Below are 13,643 nucleotides of genomic sequence, written 5' to 3'. Positions count from 1 at the left end.
GATTGATATAACCAGAGTTCTTCATGTTTCAGACTTCAGTGTAGCTCTTGATACAGTTCTTCCTGTGCTAAGTTTCATCATGCATAACTCCCTTGACGTTGTTGCTGAAAACATGGACCTTGTGTCAGAGATCCTTCTTCAATTACCAGTGAAGCTTTCAGGTCATATATTGCACGAAGAATACCACGACGTTGTAGTTCCTATGTATGCAACCCAACCATTAACCACTCTGTTGTTAATAGCAATGAAAGTTTGGATTCTGCGTGCACCTGCTTAAAAAAAGTAGATGCTATTTGTTTTTTTTATATTATTGTTTGTCCCTTGAATTGGTGGATTCTGCGTGCACCTGCTGCTCAAGTTTTTTGTTTTTTTAAAGGTGGTTTGGGAGTTCGATGCTGAAATTAGATTAAATATAGTTTAATTTTGATTGAATTTAAGTTTCATTTTAATCATGGTCCAAGAGGCAATTTATTTTAAGCATTGTTGAATTTTATGTATCAACTAATATGGATGTACATTTTAACATGTATGCCGACGGTGTTCAAATTTTTTGCGAATAGTTGCTATTTAGTTTACTCTACATGTATATGATCAAATGGGTTGTATTCTATATGCATGGTTTGAAATTTAACTACAAAATCACAATAAATTCAGTTATCTAAACATGGTGAAACGAGGCCTTTTTTTTTCTAATTTTTTGTTTACATTTTTCTAATCGTATTAAATAGATGTTCGTTTTAGTATGTATGTCGATGGTTCTTTTACTGATTTTGTGCATGTACATGTTCAGCTAGGTGTGTTCTATAGGGTTGTGTTTGTTTCTGAGAAAAGGACAATATATAAAAAACAGAGACACAAAATTTTGTATTCTTGTATCCAGTTTGGTGATAAACTAGAACAAATTATGAAAATCTAATTTTTTTTTTCATTCAAAAAATTTGAGAAGAAAAATATAATAATAAAAAATATAATTATAAAAAATTAACAAGAATAACGAAAGAAAAAAATAAAAAATAAGTTGTGTCCCTTGTTAGTGTCTCTGTGTCCTTCCTCTCAGGATGAACACAAAATACACTAATTCAGTGTCCCTGGACACAATATCTCTGTCCATGTTTCATCTGTTAAATACAATTTTGTGTCTTCGTGTCCCTGTCTCAGTGTCCCGTCCTTGAAAACAAACGCAGCCTAGGGGTTTAAATTTTGGTGAATTGTTGGATGTTCTCTAAATTCAATGTAATTACATCGTAAGTTTCTCTTGTGTGAATAATTACCCGAAAATGGATATTTACAGCTTATAAAATCACCTCATTTGTGTTGCTGAAAAGCCAAGCGAGATAGGAAAAAAGGTAATATGCTGTTTACCATTATCGACGTCTACTTCCACATGATCCTATTTGCTACTTACAACTACTTTTTGTTATTGACAGAAATTATTAGAGGCACGATGCTCGCCTAGATACTTTCATGATATGATGAGTCATCTTACCAAAAACCACGCAGATGCGAAGCTGGCGGAGATAAAGGCAATTGGCTTTGGATTCTTGAAACATATTCCATATTGGGCGGTGAAGTAAGACATTATAGTTCATCTAGCTCAATCCTACAATTTTAGAACAAGAACCTTGATAGTATATCTTAGCAACATCCGCCTCAACGCTGAGTTAATTGGGTGAGTTTTCGACATTCCTTCTTCCGGTGAGTTCCTCCTTATATATTAATTAGCATGCCATGGGCCTATTCGTTCAAACATTGTTGTTTATATCCAATTTTTTCTCAACTGACACACGGGCATGTTGTAGGTGATGGATTTCCATCTCTGGACGATAGGAATCCAGCACATGTGGCCATCAAAAGGCAGTTTCAGAGACGAACAACCACTGAAATCTACGATTTTGTTTACAACTACGCTATGGAAACGGAATCAGACAAGATGGAGTATAGAAGACATTTCATACTAGTGGTCCTAAAATTGTTCTTGTGTCCAACAACACAACAGGTAATTTCGCCATGACACATTTACCTCGTCTTTGATGTTTCTGATCCAAGAAAATTCAATTGGCCGTCACATACTTTAAAGTGGTTGGACATGGCAGTCGAGAAATATAAGCTTAAAACGAACAAAACCTGTGATAGCTGCATGTTCGTCAGGCTGGTAGGTTGCATTAAATGAGTATTAGTAAATTGAGCATATCATTTACGTTGTAGAGCATAATTTGCCTCCATCTTCTGTCTAGGTACTGTACTTTTAGCGGCTGAAACACGGTGCGTTGGATAACTGTCATGAGCCGTAGCCATGGATCGCTGCATGGACTGCCAAAAAACTAGAAAAGAATGCGACATATATCCTTTCTGAGGTACTCACTTATGCGAGTGTTTCTTTATGTTGAATTGTGAAACTCTCTGTCAATATCAATAACATGATTCCGATATTTAACATGTTTTGCCATATGCATCTTATGAATGGATGTTAATATAACTGACATTTGAGAAAGGTTTTCTCCAGATAATTTGATTTTGATGCTGGGGTTGGTAATAGTTGTTTTGTCTTCATACTAAATGGAAATTTCTTTAAATATTTTCCTAGTTTTCTTGTGTTAAACAGTTGTGGATGTCTCTATTTCTTTGAGCATTGCATGGCCTTTTATGTATTTCCTACCCGACAGGTTTCTTTGTGTAGGTATTGATTTGTTTATGCCTATATCTACACGGATGTTGCTTCTGTTAGGTATCAGCATGTTTCTTTTTTATACTAAATGGATGTTTCTGTATATATTTTCTGAGATTTTCTGTGTTAAGTAGTTATGGATGTCTCTATTTCTTTAAGAAGTGAATGGATTTTCTTTTCTTAAATATTCCTCGGCAGGTTTCTTGGAGTATGTACTTGATTGTTTTTGTCAAGATATAAGTGGATTTTCGTTCTGTTAAGCAGCAGCATGTTTTGTCTTCATACTAAATGGGAGTTTCTTTATATATTTTCTTAGTTTTTTTTTGTGTTAAACAGTTGTTGATGTCTCTATTTCTTTAAGAATTATATGATTTTTTAACATAAATCCTACTTGGCAGGTTTATTTGTGTGGTTACTTGATTATTTTTGCCAAGACATACGTGGATGTTTCTTCTATTAGGCACCAGTATATTTCATTCTCATACTAAATGAATGTTTCTTAATGAAATCCATGTAAGTGACAAAGCAAACAGCTATCCCACGTAAGTGAAACAACAAAACCAACAACATAAGGCACATCAAACGCATGTTAGTAAAAAAAAATGGTATCCAACTAGAGAAGGAAAACCACCCATACAAAAAACATGTACAACCCAACGAAAGAAATATTACCTATGCCCAAAAGAGTTCAATAGCGACATGAATCCACCACTATCCGATGCATTCCAACCGGTAGCACCATCAAATCCTTTCTTTCCAGATGCATCGTAATCATTATCTATCCGAAGGTCAACAACATGAAAAAAGAAACGCAAAAAAACAAAAACAACATATACGAATCAACAATACTATCTCAACAAATGATCAAATATACCTCAATATAGCACAAATTGGATGTGAATTTCTCTTCCTCTCTCACATAGATTTCTTAATTGACTTGTCTAGAACTGCTATAAGCATCTTACTTTTCGGTCGATCTTTAGTTGCAACTCTTGAAGGGCCCTGCATGTCATGTACACCAACACCACCTGCGCTCGGTGTGGGCATGCTATTCTGAGTCGCAGCAACATTATTGGAACGCATGATGGCGCGGTAATTAGTCAGCTTAGACTTTGCGTCCCAAAAAGCCAATTGCAATATGGTTGCTTCCTCATCATAAGTAACGAATTCCTGAGAAACGTTATAGAACTCTGCACACAGACCCCTGAACAAATTGTGGCTTTCATCGGACATAGCCACATCATGGCTACTCTTAATGTAGGTGTTCTTGCGTAGTACGTTCTTATTTCATCGAAGAAGAACATTGCAGCTCGGTACTCTGTCAACTCTATAGTATGAAAACACAACAAGGGTGTGGTAACACAATATATTGATGGATTCAAACATGTTGCACTTGCACCAAACCTCATGAGTCAAAGGGTCAAAATCAATTCCGTATATACGGTACACAGTCTTCTCAGAAACTATCTTCTGCATGTCCACTTTCACAAAAATAGAATCACCCTGGTATATATTTGACCGAACAACACAATCAGTTTTTTTTTTCTTAACTCCAGTTGAATATCCTTGAACATATTACTAGTGTATTCCCGTTGAAATTGTCTCTCGATGGTAGTGCTCGATACACATGGGATGACTCCTTTCGAGTCTGCAGCATCATCTTTCAGCTCCTTCTGCTCCTTGTTCCCAAGCACATTGTTGTATTTATGGACGAATTGAACCAAACCACTCTTGCAATATAGAAATTTTCCGTAAAATGTGTGCATACTTTTACTCCTTTCCGTACTCCTTATACCAGCCCAAAATTCTCCGTTGATGAATATTGGAACCCACTTTCATTGATTGTCATAAAGGTCTACATAGAAATAATCCAACAAAAGAGTTTCATTTAGACACAACAGAATAACCACATCCAAATATCCTAGAATAAAACAAGATATGAGAAAAAAAATAAGAAAAACATCCAGTTTACTAATGACAGAAATATTCATTTCTTTTTTAAAAGAACATCCACTAACAAGATAAAAAGAAGCATAGACTACACTCCTAAAACAAAACAACAACTAAGATATAAAAGAAAATATTCCATAACTAAATAAATAAACATGCAAGAACTCAATAAACTATAAGCAACAGATAAACTTGAAGTAAGTTAATAGTAACGAACCTGATAACCATCTATTGTGACTTAGGTCAAAATCTTTGATAAATTCAGCCCAATCAACATGGAATTAGTCCACAAAAGGAGAATTTCACACAATGTTACTCATCTTAGCAGTTAATTCTCTGTACCGAGCGTAACCCTCGAGCTTTACAAGTGTCTTCTTCAGTATGTGCCAGATGCACCATTGATGGCGAGTATTTGGTAGGACCTTCCTAATAACACCATACATGGCTTTGCACTGGTCCGTGATAATCTCCCGTGGCATAGTTCCAACGCTTTTCACCTGTTGCGTGAACATCCATTCAAAAATAGGGTTCTACTCGTTTTCCAATACAGCATAACCAAGAAGAGTATACTTTTCAAGGTGGTTAATACCGACAAGGATGCAAACAATAGTCCATGCCTGCAAAAACACCAACCATAATTACGAACGTAAAACAAATTCAAAACATAAAGGCTTTCACAATTAACCCATACGTACACATACCTGTTTCTTTTGTACTTGGTGTCAAACGACACCACATCTCTATAATATTCATATAAAACCCTACACCTTGCATCAACCTTGAGTGCACCCCTAAACATATTAGCATCGTCAACATCTATCGCATAAAAGAAGTTTGGGTTAATCTCTTTCATTCGCACGAAATGATTCATCATCTCCTTAAAGTTCGCATTCTCGTCGGCACAGCAGAGTTTGCTTGTGATGTAATTCCTGACATCTTTTTCTGAAAAACTCAAGTTCGACGACCTACCAACCTCGTTAGCCAGTGTAAGATACATCTTATTGGATCTTATGCCAGCCTTGTCGTTATCCATAATCACGCACTTAGTATGCATAATCAACTCTCTGTACTCATGATAGTGGACCGATTTCTTAGCAGAACAGGGGTGGGATACCTCAATTCTAATATCGACACCATCCAACTTTCCTTCTCCCTGTCCAACATGCCATACATCCTTGCTCTGCATCTCATAGCTGTTATTCTGTTTGCCCGAGTTATTGCCTTCACTCGAGACTCCCGATAACCTTCTCGGTTGCAATGAATTAATTGATTAATGGTATCTTTGATTCCTTCCTCGTCTTATCAAAATTCATGTTCCTGACTTTAGTTACGAACCCAACTTTCTTTGCATAATTTGTATAAAATTTATGTGCCAAAGGCAACGAATCAAAACGCATTCCTATACTTGAGATTTCCTCTTCGCTAATCCCACTATGATCTGTCAACTTTAAACAATTGAAAAAACCAAAGATTCAATAGCACCAACAATTAAAAATAGCCTACAATCGCTCATTATCTAGTGGTAACAAAAACAATAAAGTAGAATTCAAACCTCATGACTCAATTCCTACTCATCATTTTCCAGTACAATCACTTTCGTATCTTCGTTGACCTTCAATCAAACACACACAAAAAAACCTTTATCAACTCATGATTATTAATATATAATGAACTACTTCATAAAAATTAAAAAGCAGTGCAAACACATATAGAGGTCGAACAAAATAGTTATTCAAGCGTTTGTACAAAGAAATATCCACTCATACCGAAATATAAAACAAGTGTTAACTAAATTAAATAAAAAAGATGCATTCGTTGGAAAGAGTTTAACTCGCTTTAATAGAAAAAAGTTATCAATCAACAAGGACAACAAAAAATCTAACTGTGTAATTAATGAAACAGGCATTATGTTCACGAAAAGAAAAATCTCTTCATTAATCTCTCATATAACAACAATACTATAATAGAAATATCCAAATAATTGAAAAAAAAAATCAACTTAGCATACATAAAAGACATTCACGTAACACAAACAGAATATAATCCACTTGCATGCAAAAAAAAATACAAAAAAAAAAAAAAATCAAAACACCCACCCTCTCCCCTAACATACCTTGGAAACATGTTGAATAGCACCATCACTTACATTCAAATCTTTATTGCCTTCCGTTGAATTGCAGTGATCACCCAAGTCAAACAATGGGCTATTTAATCCTCTTTCTGAAGTTGATTGCTCTATCGACGTTATTCTCTACCAGCGACAATGGCGATACAATTTTGATGCAACAATACCAATTACTGTGCGATGGAAGGCAAGACGGTGGCGACTGGCGAGGATACAACAGCTTAGATAGAAGAAACCTTCAACGAGCGAGAATGGCAATGGGACGATTGTAGGGCTGGAAGTGAGTCAATCTAGATCAAACTCAAGCTTAGTCATGAAAATTGAGCTTGACTCACAGCTCGACTCATTAACAATCGAGCTTATTTCTTAAGCTCAAGTTCAGCTCATCGAAAGCTTACGAGCTGAGGGGTTAATTACACCAAATCCTAATTTTTCAAAAACGTTATTAATGTAAATTATTCAAATTATGATTTAATGAAATAAATTAAAATTATTAATTATTAATTAGGTTGTTCAAGTTGGCTGATTGAAGAGTTAGTAATTCTTTCTAATCCTAATCAACGTTATTAATTCTCTCATTCCTTCACTAATTCTTTCTCTCTTGTATACCATTATCAATGATTAATTATAAATTTGACAATAAAAATATATAACAAAATATTCTCTAATTATAATTAAAAATTAAATTAAAATTAAAATTAAAATATAGCTATATTATATTACTATTTAACAACTAAAATGTATCATATGACACTCTTTTATTAAAATTGAGATAAAATATTTTTTTTTCAAAATTAATAAACTTCCTTCCTCCATCCTCTTATCTATCTCTCTCCTCTCTTCTCTATTTCTCTCTACCCTTCCCACTTTATATATAACTTATAATTTATATTTTATATTACTAATTTGACAAACCAAAATGTGTCACGAGATATTCTTTCGTTACAATTAAAATAAAATTTTTCATTCAAAATTAACAAACTTTCTCACTCCTTCTTCTTCTTCTTTATCTTTCTCTTTTTTTTTCTCTCTCGTTCTCTATTATCCTCTACCTTTCTATTCTACAAAAAATAAAATTCTATGGAGACCCAGGTTTTCTTAGTCGACCGTGACTTTTATCTCCTACAACCTTTTTGTAAAAGTAATTTGATTCTATAAATCTTTTGTGTCATAATATATAATATCAGAACAAAGTCAACATAATTTTAAAATATTTATATTCCCGTAATATTATTACGGGTAAAAATACTAGTTGACTAATAAAATCAAGTGATTTTGCAATTAAAGAATAAAATTCTACAATTTTACACTTAATAAATAGAAATTGCAAAAAAGATTTTAAAAGAAAAAATACACAATAAGAATTCTATTAAGAGGAGGAAGATGAGCACTGGAGTGAGCGGGAAAGAGAGCTTGAGGGTGAAACACAGTAAAGTAGCCGACAATGTTGGCAGAAGAGATAAGGGGGAGAGCGGGAGAGGACTTGCATCAGGAGAAAAGGAAGATCATGCTTTTGGAGGGGCTTTTAAGCCTTTGAAGATTTCTTTTAGGGACAATGTTGAGGGTTCTAAAATTGCTAAAACTTTTGCACTAGTTGAAACTTTGTCAGGAGATAACATTGTGGTGGTTTTTGGGAAGCAAGGAGGTTTCTTGCCACCTAGTGTAATGTTTACCAAGGAAGCTAAGAATTGCTTGAAAGAACCTTATAGGAATGCTATAGTAGTGATCAAGGTGTTGGGCAAACACTAAAGCTACAATGTGTTGTCTCATAAACTCTGAGTGGTATGATGGATTAAGGGAGGTTTTGATTTGTTGGACGTGCGTGGTATTTGACTATTTTTTTGTGAACTTTGATGTGGCTGAGGAGCGAAAAAAGATTCTCTTAGGAGGTCCATGGATGATTAAGGTAAATTATGTGACCGTGAAGCCTTGGGATCGAGAGTTCAGATCAAGTGAAAAGTGTTTTGGAAAAACTATAGTGTGAATTAGAATTTCTCCATTACCAATTTGGTGCTACCAAGAAGAAGCAACGCTCGATGTTATGACAGCAGTTGGCATCCCATCAAGGTTGATTTGGCAACAAAATTAGCGAAAAGAAGACGATATGCTCGTGTTTATGTTCAGATAGATTTAGAATTTCTGGTGACTAAGATGATTCTTTTGAGAGTGTTGAATATGAGGTTGAATATGAAAGTCTTTACCTTATTTGTGACTCCTGTCTTAAGTTTGGTCATGATATAAAGGCATGCAAGAATGGCGGCAACGCGGGAGGAAGAACTAATGCCAAAGTGGTCGAAGATATAGCAAAGTAGCTAAAAAGTTCAAATTAAAAAATTCTGGTGCATGTGAAAAAGACAAGAATCTTGGAGGTAATACTGTAACTGCTGCTGTCCCGGATTTAGTGGCGAGTGATTTGCATGTTGATCATGTAGAACATGCACAACATGAGGATTTGGAAGGCTGGACTTAAGTGATTAGAAAAGAAAAGTATAAAATGGGCCAAAAACCTTCTCTTAACATCCATCAGGTCCAAACAAAAGCAACGAAGACTCCTAACAAGGCTACCAATACTTGGACAAGGCCTAATCATCAATGTGCTAATGGGTCCAAATTAAAATGAAACTGGGACATCAATATTGAAAAACTGGTTAGTGTAGCTTCTTCGAGGACTCGTCATAGCATACATCATCAACAGAAGGATGAGACAACAAATGACACTATGTGCAAGCGTCTTCTCCCGAATTCTCTGCAGAATTCGCTGGCAAAGACAGAGGCATTATGTTGAGTCTTGGATTTGTTATTGGAGCTCTCTTTTTGATGTTCTTATGGATAGTTTTAATATCTTAGCCTGAAATGTGAGGGTGCATCTAACAAGATGGTCCGTGTGCATTGCAACAAATTGGTGAGAATTTATAATTCTCTTTTTTTCCTTTCTCTTTGAGACTCATATTGTATTTAATAATTTGAAGCAATTTTGGAATAAGTTGAATTTTCTTTGTGTTGGTGTTGAGAAAGCAATGGGATACAGGAGTGGCATTTGGTTTCTCTATTTTATTGCTAATTATTGTTGTGTGGTTACTGACTAAACTGACCAATGTATTACGCTTAAAGTGAGTGTGGATAACTTAGTTTGGTACTGTAGTGTAGTGTACAAGAGTCTTCATTCAAAAAAAGAAGTATGATTTGGGATTATTTGTGTTCTATTAATTTGTGTTGTAATGGACCGTGGTTGGTCATTGGTGATTTTAATGAGATTGTGGCGCCAGATGAGAGTACAGATGTCTATTTTTCTTCTCATAGAACTAGTCTATTAGCTACTACTCTAGATGATTGTGAACTCTTTAATCTTAAAGTTATTGACAGGAGATTACTTGGTATAGAACAGTGTGGAATGGCAGGAACTTGGCTAAAAAGTTAGATAGGGCGCTAGTTAATGAGGCGCAGATGATAATATTTTCTGGGGGTTATTCTGAAATTCTTAGCAGGCTTCATTCTGACCATTGTTCTGTTTTAGTTTGTTGTTATGGTGGCTCTAGAATGAAAAGTTCTCATCCTTTTAGGTTCTGGGCTGCATGGACAACACACCCTTCTTATAAATATGTTGTTAGTAAGACTTGAAATCAAGGGATTAAAAGCATTACTGAAAGACTAAAGATGGTTCAACAGGTTCTTTGGAATTTAACTCAAAGGTCTTTGAAAATAATTGTGAGAAAAAGTAAGTTGAAAAGTCAGATTGATCATATTCAACGGCATTTGGAGGTTACCAATGTGTTTTCTCTAAGAATTAAAGAAGCTGAATTGAGAAAACATTACACTAAGCTTTTATTGCAAAAGAAACCTTTTTGGTACCAAAAATCTAGAGAGCAGTGGGTCAAGTATAGGGACAGACTAAATTCTTTCATCTTCAGACTTTGGTGCTTAAAAACCATAATAAAGTGCATGAATTATATGTTAGAGATGGATCTTGGTCTACCGATATGGATGTTCTATAGGAAGAAACACTTTCTTTTTATAAGGATCTCTTTGATACAATGGAAGAGGTTAAGGTTGATTGTTCAAGGGATGCTCTGATACCCACTCTAGGCACCGAGGCTTATACTAAGTTAACTGACCCTGTCTCCTTTGCAAAAGTCAAGTCAGCAGTGTTCAGTATGAGTCCTTTTTAAGGCTCTTGGCCCAGATAGTTTTCAAGCTTTTTTTTAAAGAATATTGGGAGATAACGGGGACTGAGATTTGAAATATTTTCCGAAGCACTTTTTTTAGGAGAGCACTTGAATCGTAGCATCATCAAAACTCTGATTGTGTTTATTCCTAAAGTTGATAACCTTACCTTTATGAAGGATTTCAGGTCTATTAGCTTGTGTAATATTATTTATAAAATAATTGCCAAAGTCCTGACTAAGTGATTTTGTCTTTTTTTTTTTTACAGATATTGTTAGTCCTTCACAGGGAGGTTTCATCTCAGGTTATGGTGCCCCTGATAATATGATTGTGGCCTAAAAAATTCTAAATTTCATGAAGCACACAAAATTCAAGAAAGACATTCTTGCTTTTAAAATTGATCTTGAAAAGTTTATGATAGGGTGGATTGAAAGTTTTTGGGGAGTGCTCTCATTATTTTTGGTTATCCTATCATCACTGTTAATTTGATTATGACTTGTGTCCGTGCGTTATCTTTTTCTATTTTGTGGAATGGGAATAGAATTGATAATTTTGCTCCTAGAAGGAGGCTTAGACAGGGTGATCCAATATCTCTTTACTTATTTATGTTTTGTATGAAGAGACTTGCTTGTTATATATCTCATAAGGAGGTTGAGGATGTGTGAAAACTGACTTCTGTCTCTAGGAGTGGCCCGAAATTTTCTGATTTGATGTTTGTAGATGATCTCTTACTTTTCTGTCAGAATACAAAGGGTCAGATCCAAATGGTCATGCATTCTCTTAACATCTTCTGCAAGGTGTCTAGAATGAAAGTGAATCTTGACAAGACCAAAGTTTTTTATTCTAAGAATGTGACTGCTTGTAGAAGAGATATTTTTACTAGTGTTTTTTCAATAAGATTTGCTTTGAACTTAAGAAGATACCTTGGAGTTAATCTTAATCATTTCCATGCTAGTAGGACCTCTTTTCAATCGGTGATTAAAAAAGTGAGGGAAATATTAGCTAATTGAAAAGAAAGCCTTCTAAATAAAGTATGGAGACTTTGCCTAATCAATTCTGTTGCGGCATCCATTCTTGTCTATCATATGCAGGTATTCTTTTTTTCAAATTGGGTTTGTGATAAATTGTCTTCTATGATGGGGCAATTCCTTTGGAAGGGTCAAGTTGATAGCAGAGGCATTTCTCTTGTTAATTGGAGGACCATGGTCACTCTAAAAAAATTTGATGGCTTGGGTGTTAAAGATCCTACATGTGCTAATATATCTTCACTTAGTAAATTAGTTTGACAACTTTTTCATTGTCAGGACAAGTCTTGGGTTGCCATATTAAAGGTAAAGTGCCTGAAGAATGACGGAGTTTTAGATGGTCTTATGTCTTGCAATGCTTTTCATGTTTGGAAGAGTATCTTAAAGACTTTTGGTGCTCTTAAGGATGGCTTCTCATGATGCATTAGATCACTTGATCAATCTTTCTGATTTGACAAGTGGAGTATTAAGGGCTCAATTGCTTAGGATCTCCCTTATATCTGATTATGTTTTGCCTATTAGAGACGTTTGGCAAGGTGGCTAATGGAATCTCTATAATATTTTCTCTAATATTCTAGAAGATGTTAGATAGCGTTTGAACGCTTATATTCCGGATTTAAACGCTGGAGAGAGTCTGAGTTGATCGTGATGTGTGGCATCTTCTAGACTCTACCCAATTAGAAGTGGATACATTTGGCTAGTCAAAAGAAAATTTGACTGGAATAAGCATGATAATTTGTTGTGGGTTTGGGTCATTTGGCAACTACATATTCCTGAGAAGTACAAGTTCTTGATTTGGCTCAGTCTTTATAATGCTTTTCCTATGGCTGAGTTTTGATTTGATCATGCCTTAGCTTTACCAAGCACTTGTTATCAGTGTCAGAGTGGTTCTGAAACCATGCTTCATTGTCTTCGAGAATGTCCCAATGCCAAAGAGATATGAAACCTTTTAGTCATGTATTTAGATAATTCAGATTTAGGTGATTGGCTCTATAGAAGTACAAGGAGTAGGGATGTTTTTATTTTCTTTTCAACCATATGGTAGATTTGGAGAAGCAGAAATTATACCTTATTTAATACATACTACTCTTGGAGTGCTAATAAAGTAGTGAGTTTGATTCGTAGTTCAGTAAAGAAGCTCCACACCATTTTTGCTATGCATTAATCTTTGTCTCTTCTTTCATTTTGTTTGCATTAGGTTCCTCCTCCTGTTAATTCTGTTAAATTGAATTATAATGTTAGTTGTTTTGCTCTTTTTGACTATGCTAGTTTTGGTTGTATGGTTCGCAATTCTGATGGATGTTAGTTAAAAAGTTGCACTGAAAAAGTCAAATGTGTAGTATTTTTTTTTTTTTTGCTGAATTGTATGCTATTTGGAGAGATTTACTTCTAGTTCGGAATAGTGGATTTCATGAGGTGATTTGTGAAACAGACTGTTTGGAAGTCCTTTTCTTGATAAACCAAAGAATGCTTGGAAATAATACTTTGAAATGGGATTTGGCAAAGCATATACAAGAGGTTATGAATTGGAATTGGAGAGTCTCTATTATTTTAATTCCGAGAAATATGAACAGTGTTGCAGATTGTATGGTTAGAGCAGTTGCTTTTAACGCGAATATTTATTCGAATTTAATTCAACCGTAGAGTGAGCTTCAATATCACATAGACTCAAATATAAATCTAACCAATTGATTTGGTTTTTTTTTTTTTTTTCTCT

General features: G+C 34.9%; 1 long non-coding RNA gene across 1 annotated transcript; it reads left to right on the top strand.

The window, feature by feature from the left end:
• Nucleotides 1,193-2,933, top strand: LOC110263530. The gene is made up of 3 exons (XR_002349333.1): nucleotides 1,193-1,695; nucleotides 1,800-2,152; nucleotides 2,235-2,933. It is a non-coding gene; the product is annotated as an uncharacterized LOC110263530 (long non-coding RNA).

Source organism: Arachis ipaensis, chromosome B06 (assembly GCF_000816755.2).
Source record: "Arachis ipaensis cultivar K30076 chromosome B06, Araip1.1, whole genome shotgun sequence".
In the NCBI taxonomy this organism is placed as follows: Eukaryota; Viridiplantae; Streptophyta; class Magnoliopsida; order Fabales; family Fabaceae; genus Arachis; species Arachis ipaensis.
Note: the sequence above shows the minus strand (reverse complement) of the source record. Positions and strands in the feature narration are given on the sequence as shown.